A 13802-nucleotide genomic window follows, 5' to 3' on the forward strand; every position below is an offset into this window, starting at 1 on the left:
TCTTTGCTTGGTGAGAAGCAGGTGAGTGCGGCATTGCGAAACAATCACGCAGAATGCGGTAGTAAATATCTAGTGAGTACCACAACGAGGCGGCGATCTCCGTGCGATGACCACTCAACGCCTTCCTAAGAGCCGGCTTGGCGCATAGCAGCAAAGTCTTTGGTGTGACGTTACGTGTGCTGGACTGCTGTTGAAATTGCTCGTCAATTTTTATAAAGTTTTTGTCTTCAGTTACTTATTTTAAAGTTTATCTGTGTTAATATTTGCTGCAAAAGTAACTTATTAGTGGATTTTCATTAACCTCAGTCTCTCTTCCTGTGTTGTTGACCCGAGTGGTCTGTTTTTCTTGAGTATGCTTGCGTCGTTCATCCAAGTCGCACGCCTCAGTAGTGTTTTTACATTTTTCGGCGTGCAGCTGCAGCTGTAGCGGTTATAAAGCTAAATACTGACAAAGTTATTTGTGCCCTGTTATACAGTCATTAAATTTAATAGTTTACAGAGGTGTTTCGTGCTGTTTGTGGCGAAATAACGATTTAATAAACTCTTGGAAACTTTGGCTCCCTGTGTTTTTTAGAGTTTTCTGTGTGTTGGAGTCGTTTGGTAAATTTCGTGCTTTAGTTTTCAGCTGACGTTTCTTATTGTTTCTAGTGAAATATTCCAGTAAAATTTTCATTCAGTGTTTTAACTTCGTTGAGTCTTCCAGAGGCCGCTTGAATTTTTGCTTTTAGCTAATAATTTTGTGAAGTTTTGTTGGTATTATCTGTGTTGTAGTAATATTAATATAAGTAGTTGCTTAGTAGGCAGAGAATTTCGAGACCACTATTGTTAGTTCTATAAATAGTTCTACTGGTGTAACTGAACTTAGGTAACGTAGACATACACTTTTCTTCAGTAAATGTAAGATTTTACCATGAGTGAGAAGTGTGGGCTGTGTCGTAGGTTTTTAAGTAGTGGGTTACGCTGTGGGATTTGTTCAAAGTATTTTCACTGGGGGGAATGCAGTGGGGAAGCCAGCGGGCATTCTAACGAGATCCTCTCTTGGGAATGCAGAATCTGTAGTAGAAGTGAGTTGATAGAGGAGCAGGAGCGTAGGATCTGTGCCCTTCAGGTGCAGTTACAACGCGCAAAGGAGGAACTACACTCCTGGAAATTGAAATAAGAACACCGTGAATTCATTGTCCCAGGAAGGGGAAACTTTATTGACACATTCCTGGGGTCAGATACATCACATGATCACATTGACAGAACCACAGGCACATAGACACAGGCAACAGAGCATGCACAATGTCGGCACTAGTACAGTGTATATCCACCTTTCGCAGCAATGCAGGCTGCTATTCTCCCATGGAGACGATCGTAGAGATGCTGGATGTAGTCCTGTGGAACGGCTTGCCATGCCATTTCCACCTGGCGCCTCAGTTGGACCAGCGTTCGTGCTTGACGTGCAGACCGCGTGAGACGATGCTTCATCCAGTCCCAAACATGCTCAATGGGGGACAGATCCGGAGATCTTGCTGGCCAGGGTAGTTGACTTACACCTTCTAGAGCACGTTGGGTGGCACGGGATACATGCGGACGTGCATTGTCCTGTTGGAACAGCAAGTTCTCTTGCCGGTCTAGGAATGGTAGAACGATGGGTTCGACGACGGTTTGGATGTACCGTGCACTATTCAGTGTCCCCTCGACGATCACCAGTGGTGTACTGCCAGTGTAGGAGATCGCTCCCCACACCATGATGCCGGGTGTTGGCCCTGTGTGCCTCGGTCGTATGCAGTCCTGATTGTGGCGCTCACCTGCACGGCGCCAAACACGCATACGACCATCATTGGCAGCAAGGCAGAAGCGACTCTCATCGCTGAAGACGACACGTCTCCATTCGTCCCTCCATTCACGCCTGTCGCGACACCACTGGAGGCGGGCTGCACGATGTTGGGGCGTGAGCGGAAGACGGCCTAACGGTGTGCGGGACCGTAGCCCAGCTTCATGGAGACGGTTGCGAATGGTCCTCGCCGATACCCCAGGAGCAACAGTGTCCCTAATTTGCTGGGAAGTGGCGGTGCGGTCCCCTACGGCACTGCGTAGGATCCTACGGTCTTGGCGTGCATCCGTGCGTCGCTGCGGTCCGGTCCCAGGTCGACGGGCACGTTCACCTTCCGCCGACCACTGGCGACAACATCGATGTACTGTGGAGACCTCACGCCCCACGTGTTGAGCAATTCGGCGGTACGTCCACCCGGCCTCCCGCATGCCCACTATACGCCCTCGCTAACAGTCCGTCAACTGCACATACGGTTCACGTCCACGCTGTCGCGGCATGCTACCAGTGTTAAAGACTGCGATGGAGCTCCGTATGCCACGGCAAACTGGCTGACACTGACGGCGGCGGTGCACAAATGCTGCGCAGCTAGCACCATTCGACGGCCAACACCGCGGTTCCTGGTGTGTCCGCTGTGCCGTGCGTGTGATCATTGCTTGTACAGCCCTCTCGCAGTGTCCGGAGCAAGTATGGTGGGTCTGACACACCGGTGTCAATGTGTTCTTTTTTCCATTTCCAGGAGTGTATATAGGTTGAGGAGGGTGAAGGGTGGTGGGGAATGGGAACTGGCAGTTGGGAAGAAGGCAGCTAGGAAGAGGAGGTATTCAGACAGTTATACTTTGCGTATATGCAATAGATTTAACCAACTGTCTGGAGTTGAGTGGAGAGGAGGCTTTTGTAGATGTAGGTGTAGGGAACATGCAGCAGTCCTCAGCAGTTAGGAGGCCTAGGTCAGTTGCAAAGTCTAACAGAAAGAAGAAGGTCCTGCTGCTAGGTAGTTCGCACAGTAGAGGCGTGGGCCTGCAGTTGCAGGAAGTGTTGGGGAGTGAGTACCAGCTCACCTGCATTGTGAAGCCTAGTGCAGGGTTGGCTCAGGTGACTGAGAGCATAGGGGAGTTTAGTAGGAATTTTACGAAGGAGGATCAGGTAGTGATAGAGGGTGGAGCAGGAAACAGTCTTGATAGGGACGGGGAATATGATGTCACTGGTGACTTGGTTAAGATAGCTACTCAAACTGGTGGCACTAATGTGCATTCCATGCAACTGTTTCAACGTCATTGTAGGGAAGCAGCCTACTCACGCCATAGTAAATTCACATCAGTCTTTCCATTGTGTGCCAGCCAGTCCGCTGTAACTAGCTCTGACGTCATAAATGTTGCGCAATACTTTAAAAATCAAGTAAATAACCTAAAATCGGTTCTAGCATGTCAAGAGTAATACTAAATTAATATGTGTTGAATATCAGTTCGATAACTTTAACCATTTTCGAAATTTGGACGGTTTTCTGTAAAAATCATTGGTGCAACAGAAAAGAGCTAGAGACTTAAAAATTTATAATTAGATTCCTTTTTCATAATTATTTAATAGAAACAGTCTTCTGGATCTCACAAGTTAAGATTTTAATTGAATTTCAATATTTTCTGGTTTTCGTCTTAAAACTTAAGGAAGCAACATAGATTAAGTAGGCTAATAAATAAGGCTAGGATGTTTATATTTAAGTAGAATGGAGATCCGCTATAACCATAAAGATGTGAGAAGTTTCATTTAAATAACTATAAAACAATAGCGATAGCGTATCTCCAAAGGGCAAGTTCAGAGCTCGTCTACTGCGTGTGGTGTAATTAAATTAATTCTCTCGCCCAAAATATTTAACTTAGCCACGTCAAACTTTTATTATGATTACTTACCTGTGTGCTGAATGCACATTTAAATTAAGAGCTTCATCGGCCATCAGCAAAAGAAGCTGTGATTTATTCGGTAACTTAATGTGGTGCATTACTAGCCCAGCGGCTAGTCGGGAGAGCCGATTTGATCAGGCGTTCCCTTAGCCGTCCGCACCGCGGCTTTATATATAAGAACGCTGCGCGAGGAAGGAAGGCCCCAGTTCTCTCCAGACGCTGAATAACACACCATCTGTGTCGGGAGTCGCGTCGCGTCCGTATCATTGCTATAAACAGCCTCGGATGTCGTATTAAGTTAGTCGGGATACGCGTAACCATGAAATCATTTTCGAGTGAAGTATTAATTCTGGGATGACTTTAATGACCTATCTTCAGTTTGCGTATGTCGTATTTTCACGTGCCGCCGCGGGACAGACATTCTACCATTACTTAGCGTGGCGTTTGATGTACATTATCATCAAATTATGGCGAGCATTCACTTAAACATTTAATTTGGACAGTTATAGTTGCATCAGCCCATTAGACTCTGAACTGCTCTGTTAGTCAGATTGCGTGGATTCTTTTTTTTTTTTTCATCTGAGACTTTCAGAATATATCGAACTTTTTTTTTTCACGATCGTTTTTGATTATGAATCCCAGACAATCTCCTAATTTCTCAGAGCTATAAGCTGTAGCTATAAGTGTATTTCTCAGATGAAGTGGGCACTAGGAATTCTAATTACATGCTTCAAGTTTTGCTAATCACTTTCTAGTTGCCAATATTGTAGTTAGAGAGCCAGTGTTGAGAACGGCAAAAGACAGCATAAATAATAGGAACATTTAAATAACAATTAATTCCACCCACCGCCCCACATATGGTTACTCGGCCGGGAAGTGTTTCAACATTCAAACATTTATACAACAGCAACCCTAAATTCCAACCGCCGCCCCACATATGGTGCATCGGCCGGGAAGTGTTTCTACTTCAAACATTTTATATGAACAACATAAATTCCAACCAGCCGCCCCACAATTAGTGCATCAGCCGGGAAGTGTTTCAACATTCAAACGTTTATACAACAGCAACATTAAATTCCAACCAGCCGCCCCACATCATGATCTGCCTCATCTTAATGTAGCTGTTAAGCGCGTTAACGTGGGGCCGGGGAGGGCGCTGATGGCAGAAGGCATAGGTCACAGTTCAGTGGTGCCAGTTGGGTTTGTCATTAGATCAGGTTTTAGTAGGCATGGCCTGCACCTCTATAGTTATGGGAATGGGAGGCTGGCAAAGCTTATAGGTGAGAGTGTAGTGGGCGGTGGTGGGATCACTCATAGAATAATTTCTGTAGTGGTTGGCATTAGAGTTGCATCTTTTTTTTTAGATTGAAGTCAGCTGACAGGTATATCTCCTTAAAAGGAGTCCATTTAACTAAGGGCTCACCTTCAGAGGACGCCATGTTTCTAAATAGAGAAACAATTAGCATATTTCATCAAAATATAAGAGGTATTAGCGATAAAGTTAGTGAACTGCTTATAGATGTTGACTGTGAAATTATGGGTACTCGTATATCGAAGCACCACTTAAATAATTTGACAATTCAGAGGCTTCCTTTACCAGGATACAGATTAGCTGGCCTGTTTTTCAGGGAGTTTCTCGCAAGTTTGGAGAGTGGCTATGTACGTAAAAAACAGTATTCCATTTGAGCCCTTAGACGTATCATGGCATTGCACTCAACAGATATTTGAATGTTGTGCAGGGGCAGTTGATTTTAATGAAACTAAGCTTCTAATTGTTGTTGTTTATAGGTCCCCTAACTCTGACTTCAGAGCATTTCTGTTCGAGCTACAGAGGGTTCTTGATTCACTTTGCAGGAAGTACCAGAAATTAGTTTTATGTGATGACTTCAATATAAATTTTGTATATGATGGAGCAAGAAAAAGGATGTTGGTAGTTTTCCTAAATACATATGATCTGATGCAGATTGTGTTTTTTCTAACTATGGGGCAGAGCCGTAGACATTTTTTTTTTTCATTCTTCATTACTAGATGAGCATTCTGTTAGTAAAACGGTGAATGGCATTTCAGACCATGATGCACAAATTGTAACACTAAGAGGCATTTTTACTAAACAAATGGCACATACAATCACGAACTATGTAGGAAAGGTAATCTAACAGCAACAGTGTCCAGAATGAGATTTTCACTCTGCAGCGGAGTGTGCACTGATATGAAATTTCCTGGCAGATTAAAACTGTGTGCCCGACCGAGACTCCCCTGCAGAGTGAAAATCTCATTCTGGAAACATCCCGCAGGCTGTGGCTAAGCCATGTCTCCGCAGTATCCTTTCTTTCAGGAGTGCTAGTTCTGCAAGGTTCGCAGGAGAGCTTCTGTAAAGTTTGGAAGATAGGAGACGAGGTACTGGCAGAAGTAAAGCTGTGGGGACCGGGCGTGAGTCGTGCTTTGGTAGCTCAGATGGTAGAGCACTTGCCCTCGAAAGGCAAAGGTCCCGAGTTCGAGTCTTGGTAGGGCACACAGTTTTAATCTGCCAGGAAGTTTCAGCAACAGAGTGTGTTTTAAACCTTGTCAAGGAACAAGGGGATATTTATAGTGCCAATAACATAGATGATAAATATAATGCTTTGCTTAGCACATTTCACATACTATTTGAGAGCTGCTTTCCATTAGAATGTTCTAAATGGGGTACTAGCAGTAATAGGCAGCCTGGGTGGTTGACTAGTAGGACAAGGATATCATTTAGAACAAAGTGGGAATTATATCAAAATGTTAGAAGTAGTCACAATCAAGTTACAGTGGCCTACGACAAACAGAATTGCAAGGTGCTTAAAATATTATTAGGAAGGCAAAGAGTATGTGGTATGCAAATAGAATAGCTAATTCACAGGATAAATTTAAAACCATATGATCAGTAGTGAAGGAAGTGTCTGGTCAGCAGCACAAGACTGATGATATGAAGTCAGTTCATAGTAAAAATATTTCTGTTACTGATAAATCACATATATGTTCAGTATTTAACAATCATTTTATGAGCATTGCTGGTGAATTAAATAAAAATTTAGTTTCTACAGGGAATCATATACTCTCTTGGCAAATGCCTTTCTGTGATTCATCTCTGAAATACTCCTCTGAGATGCAGACAAGGGGGAGATTGAGTCAATAATTAAATCACTGAAGACTAAGGACTCTCATGGATATGATGATGGAGTGCCTAGCAGAATATTAAGGTAATGTGTTGCACATGTTAGCCCTGTACTTAGCCATATTTGTAATTTTTCCTTTAGGAATATTCAGTTTCCTGGATGATTAAATTACTCAATAATAGCGCCATTTTATAAAAACGTAGAAAAGGATAATGTAGAACATTTTAGATCTATTTCTACGCCATCAGTGTTTGCTAAAGTTATTGAAAAGCCTGTGCACGTGAGGATAATTGATCAGTTTATATCACATACTTCGCTATCGAATGTGCAGTTTGGCTTTAGACGTCATTTAACAACTGAAAATGCTATAATCACTTTTTTCTGTGAGATACTGAATGGATTAAACAAAACGTTTGCAACGCTAGGTATATTTATTGATTTAACTAAAGTGTTTGATTGTGTTGATCACAAAATATTGCTGTAGAAGTTGGACCATGACTGGGTGTTGTGTGATGTCCTTTGGTTAGTTAGCTTTAAGTAGTTCTAAGTTCTAGGGGACTGATGACCATAGATGTTAAGTTCCATAATGCGTAGAGCCATTTGAACCATTTTTTGAAGTTGGACCATTACAGAATACGGAGAGTAGCTTACAATTGGTTCACCTCTTACTTTACAATAGACGGCAAAAGGTTATTTTTCACAGTGTTGAGAATGGCTGTGATGTGTGGTCTGAGTGGGGTACAGTCAAATGGGGGGTGCCTCAGGGATCAGTGTTGGGGCCACTCCTGTTCCTTATTTATGTAAATGCAGTACCCTCTAGTATTGCACCTAACCCTAACATATTTCTGTTTGCTGATGACACTAGCTTGGAGTGAGACAGGGTTGTAGCCTATCCTCGATGTTATTTTTCCTCTAAGAATGTTCAGTTTCCTGAATGATTAAATTACTCAATAATAGCGCCATTTTACAAAAACGTAGAAAGGGATAATGTAGAACATTTTAGATCTATTTCTACGCCATCGGTGTTTGCTAGGATTGAGCAAGCAGTAAAGGAAACAAAAGAAAAATTTGGAGTAGGAATTAAAATACATGGAGAAGAAATAAAACTTTGAAGTTCACCGATGACCTTGTAATTGTGTCAGAGACAGCAAAGGACCTGGAAGAGCAGTTTAATGGAATGGACAGTGTCTTGAAAGGAGGATATAAGATGAACATCAACAAAAGCAAAACGAGGATAATGGAATGTAGTCAAGCCAGGTGATGCTGAGGGTATTAGATTAGGAAATGAGACACTTAAAGTAGTAAATGAGTTTTGCTATTTGAGGAGCAAAATAACTGATGATGGTCGAAGTAGAGAGGATATAAAATGTAGACTGGCAATGGCAAGGAAAGCGTTTCTGAAGAAGAGAATTTTTTAACATCGAATATAGATTTAAGTCAGGAAGTCATTTCTGAAAGTATTTGTATGGAATGTAGCCATGCATGGAAGTGAAACATGGACGATAAGTAATTTGGACAAGAAGAGAATAGAAGCTTCCGAACTGTGATTTTACAGAAGAATAATGAAGATTAGATGGGTAGATCACATAACTAATGAGGAGGTATTGAACAGAATTGGGGAGTAGAGGAGTTTGTGGCACAACTTGACTAGAAGAAAGGATCGGTTGGTAGGACATGTTCTGAGGCACCAGGGGATCACCAATTTAGTATTGGAGGGCAGCGTGGAGGGTAAAAATCGTAGAGGGAGACCAAGAGATGAATACACTAAGCAGATTCAGAAGGATGTAGGCTGCAGTAGGTACTGGGAGATGAAGAAGCTTGCACAGGATAGAGTAGCATGGAGAGCTGCATCAAACCAGTCTCAGGACTGAAGACCACAACAACGCAGTGCGGAACCGACGAGAAAGAATAAAGGAGAACATGTGACTAACAACTGCTGTTCCGATTTGTGCAACATTGAAAATGTCATAAGAAAATGGATTGTATGCAATATATGAACGAAATGAAACTACACTTGTATGCATGTGTTCAAAATTATGTACTGTATCTAAATTACTTGAACTACAGCATTCTGGCGTTTCATTTAGCCTTCCGAATGCATGGTAAGTGCATAGTGCTGTAAAAATTTTATTTCATTTTTCCGACGGTAGGTTCCTTATTGCAATTTATGCGGTAGAAGTTGTAGATCCTAATTCACCAAACGAATAATAAATAAATGAGCAGTGTGTCAACTCGAGATATAGTTTTCGTACAACAGCTTCTTGTTTCTGTAGCTAACTCTTCCAACGAATACTAAACATTGTTCATCGTAAGAATAAACCTGATGTGAATATAACACTATGTACTCTAGCGCGTTTGTTGGAAGCAGAAACCAAAGTTATCTCGATTACAGTCAGATACGATAATAAGTATACGTTCTATGCTGTGCGTCATGTGTACATCGACTCACAACCAGTGATGATACGAGGCTATAGCTTTACCGGCGCATTTTACTTGGACACCACTAGTCAGCCAAGTGGCCCAAATAACCTGCAGTGATGTGAATAACTGCGGTTAAGATGTAAAAACAGACGAGCAGAGAAACAACAAGACTTCGAACGTCATTTGAGTTTTAAACAGAGTGAAAAAAAAATACGGCAAAACTCCGACAATATGCTTCTTAGTTGACCAGACGGGAAACCTACCATTCTCTCGTTCTAACAAGGTACTATGACTGAAAACAAGAGTGATGAAAATTCCTGACATAAACACAAGGAAATTTTTCTGCGTGGGCTATGTGTGACGTAAAAGCGTATTGCAAGGATTTCACAACACAGCTAAATTCTGAAGCCACTGAAGGCATTACTAACAGCCATTCGTCTGGTAATCTCTGAACTCCTTCCATATCCGAATCTGAGGAATACATTTCAGTACTGGAATTGTCATTTGCTACGTTGACACAGAAGCGATCAACAACAGAATCCAAGAAAGCATCGGAAAAAAGCTACGTTTACTCGGTTTTTTATGACGTGATGTTCCGCATTTCACCAGCGTTTGGCAATGATGTGTGACAAAGCTTCGTACATTAATTCTTGTACGTCCAACAGCTTGGATGTCCTATTACTTCTCACGACATATCTCTTAACTTAGTCCCAGATCATCTCTACTGGATTCAGATTGCAGTCATACTGTGGCAACTGTAAAAATGAAACGTTTGTACAGTGCGCTCTATGTTCTGAAAATTATTGTTTTCCATGTTTGTACTAATCACTCTGGCTCGTGAGAGACCACATCCGTGGTATGAAACAATGGACACAGTCCAAACAGAGAGTATTTGATTTTTCGTTTTTCTCTGAGAGAATTAATTGGGCAATGTTTTCTTAACCAAACAATATTTGACAATTTTTATGTAATATTGATTATTAAGAATTTATATTTGCAATGAAAACTGATGTTTTTCGTGCGATATGCAATCATAAACAAGAAGACGTGAATTTTTCATAAAAAAATTATGATTAAGTATGTGTGAATTAGCACATATTTGATGGATTTCACGTTTAAAATGACTAGGTATTCGAACTTAATGAAAAAATGAAGCCATAGCGAGACTCGAACCAGCGACCAACAGCACACACGATTACCACACTCCAACGCTACAGATTAAACCACGCATCTCACATGGACAGATGCATTTTTTTCTTTTTTTATTAGATACAGGTCCTCGAAAAACTTCAAAGTCGGTTTTCTCTGCAATCTTGCGAAAACCATTAAGAACATTTTGTTTGTTGCCATTGAATAGTGTTTCGTGCGAGTGTTTCTCTACGAAGCGAGAAGCAGGGTCAGCAATTATCTCAGTAGGTATGAGGATCACTCCAAAGAAATGCACACTATTTTTTTTTATCCATCTTTTATTCTCCATGTTCGAAAGTTTCGCAGTGTGTGGATACATCCGTTAGGAACGATATTTTCATTTCTTCACATAATTTTCATCCCTATCAACTGCCTTACGCCATCTTGGAACCAGAGCCTGTATACCCGCACGGTAAAATTCTGGACCAACCTGTTGGAGCCACTGTCTGGCAGCGTACACAAGGGAGTCATCATCTTCAAACCTTGTTCCATGGAGAGAGTCTTTCAGTTTCCCAAAGAGATGATAGTCACATGGAGCCAGGTCAGGACTGTAAGGCGGGTGTTTCAGTGTTGTCCATCTAAGTTTTGTGATCGCTTCCATGGTTTTTTGACTGACATGTGGCCGTGCATTGTCGTGCAACAGCAAAACATCCTGCTTTTGCCGATGTGGTCGAACACGACTCAGTCGGGTTGAAGTTTCTTCAGTGTCATCACATATGCATAAGAATTTATGGTGGTTCCACTTGGCATGATGTCCACAAGCAAGAGTCCATCGGAATCGAAAAACACCGTAGCCATAACTTTTGCAGCAGAAGGTGTGGTTTTGAATTTTTTTTTCTTGGGTGAATTTGCATGATGCCACTCCATTGATTGCCTCTTCGTCTCTGGTGAAAAATGATGGACCCATGTTTCATGACCTGTCACAATTCTTCCAAGAAATTCATCTCCGCCATTCTCGTACTGTTCCAAAAGTTCGCTGCATACCGTTTTTCTTGATTCTTTGTGAGCCACTGTCAACATCCTGGGAACCCACCCGGCACAAACCTTTTTTAACGCCAACACTTTCAGTATTCTGCAAACACCTCCTTCCCCTATCCCAACGTAGGGTGACAATTCGTTCACTGTGATGCGTCTGTCAGCAGTCACCAATTCGTTAATTCTCTGCACATTGTCTGGAGTGTGTGCAGTACGAGGCCTGCCGCTGCGAGGACAATCCTCAATATTGCAGTGCCCACTTTCATCACGTGACCTGCTTGCCCACCGACTAACTGTACTGCGATCGACAGCAGCATCTCCATACACCTTTTTCAACCTCTTGTGGATGTTTCCCATCGTCTCGTTTTCACAGCACAGGAATTCTCTGACAGCACGTTGCTTCTGACGAACGTCAAGTGTAGCAGCCATCTTGAAGACATGCTGTGACGGCGCCACTCACGGGAACAGGTTGAACTAAGTTTGAAAACAAGCGGGAAGGATGTATCTACACACTGTAAAACTTTCACACATGCAGAATGAAAACTGTATTTTTCCAAAAATAATGTGCATTTCTTTTGGAGTGACCTTCGCATTAACAACGCAACAATCAGAGTAAGTAGCGTTTACAGACTGCTAGTGTATACGATTTTTGAAACAAAAACTACAGAGCTAAAGTATGATTAAGGAAAACGCTGATGGCTGTTGATACGTTAGCATATCTTAAAGTTTCATTTACAGTAACATAGTATTAGGATGTCTAATGCATAATTTGGACTTACTTTCAAGGGCATAACACCGCCAGTGCACGTATGCTACGGCTGCTGGCCAATCATAGCGTTTGTGTTTGTTTGCATTACGTTTATTCTTACGATGAACGAAGTATATTGTGGTGGTCTTTGAACTTCAGGTGCCCAGTTCTGAACCTGAGGGTTATACAAAATTTGTCTCTGAGATTTTGCCACCAAGAAGAGAAGTAAAATTTTTCATCACCATGTTGTTTCCAATCTGTCAGGCTGATGCGTTCACAAGCTTCCCCATAGCATACCACTGTTCATGGTGGTCCGTTTGTCGGATGGAAATGTGAAGCTCTGTGGTCTTTCCTTCCTTGTTATTCACGACGGCTAGGCTTAGAGGCTGACAAATATTTCGTGTTCACAGCTCAGTATAACCGCGCATAGCGGATACAACAAAGAAAGCGAAGACGCGGAATCGTGAGGTAAAACCCCGCACATCAACGAACTTTGACCGATCACGTCGTCCTCTCTGTGTCAGAGAGGAACGTCCGGTTGTGGGTTGTTTCTTTTGTCAAGCTTAACAACGTTTAGGTGCTTTAGCGAAAATAAATGGTATCCTGAGCAGCGCCAGATGTGCATTTCATCCCTACAAAGAGTCGTAACTACAGCCTAAAATATTTTAATTATTCGGTATATAGCCCTACTTTACTTTACTGATGCGGTTTATGCACACTTCATACTAATACCGTTGTCGATAGTATTATTCTTTTACCGATAGATTCAGCAGATATCGGTCTATGACCTGTATTTTCTTGTCTTTTGAAATCCTACAAAGATTTTCCTTGGTCCATCTATCGTCCATGCAACTTGCTACGTGTTCCGCACGCCTCCATTTCAACAGTGATTTAACATCACATTTATAAGAGAAGTTGATAATCTGGTGCCCGTAGACGAACGCATCATCGGTTTACGGTAGAGCGATCACCCTAGCGAGTGAATAATATTTCCAGCACTGTAGCACCGTTAGAGGTGAAACTTCTCCGAATGACTTCCGCGTTACATGAATGAAAGACCACAGAGTGGACATTCTATAACAGTTGTAGATAGTTCATGAAACAATGGAGCCAACTCCACACTTTCATACTGACAGTGACAAGTAAAACAACTTATGACTACATGCAGCTTTGTTTAAAAACACCATGTTACATTAAACTAGTTTATTGATAGAAGTAGAGAAAATAGAATACGGAGTTAACAGCTTACAGCCAGCGCCCAGAGAGCAAGTGTAGATGAGGAGACCACAAAATTACTAGTACTAAGGAGAGTTGATAGAACATCGTTAACAAAGACGATCTCATATGTAAGATCAACAACTGTATAACAGCTCAGATACTATTGTGCATTGATTGAAGTAGAGTTACTGTACCCAGCAGAATACCTCACGATGAATAGAAAGAGACTGAACGAGAGATCAGTGACCAACGAAAGAAATACCTTAAGGAAGAGCTTAGGCCCAAGCAGATCCGTTACTGATAACATAAATGAATTGTGCTTGCCTGCGGAGAAAGTGACAGACACCATCCAGAAAAGGATGCTTAGTTTTCGTTGTTCTTGTTTTCATGTGACCGAA

Source organism: Schistocerca piceifrons, chromosome 2 (genome assembly GCF_021461385.2).
Source record: "Schistocerca piceifrons isolate TAMUIC-IGC-003096 chromosome 2, iqSchPice1.1, whole genome shotgun sequence".
NCBI classification, from domain to species: Eukaryota; Metazoa; Arthropoda; class Insecta; order Orthoptera; family Acrididae; genus Schistocerca; species Schistocerca piceifrons.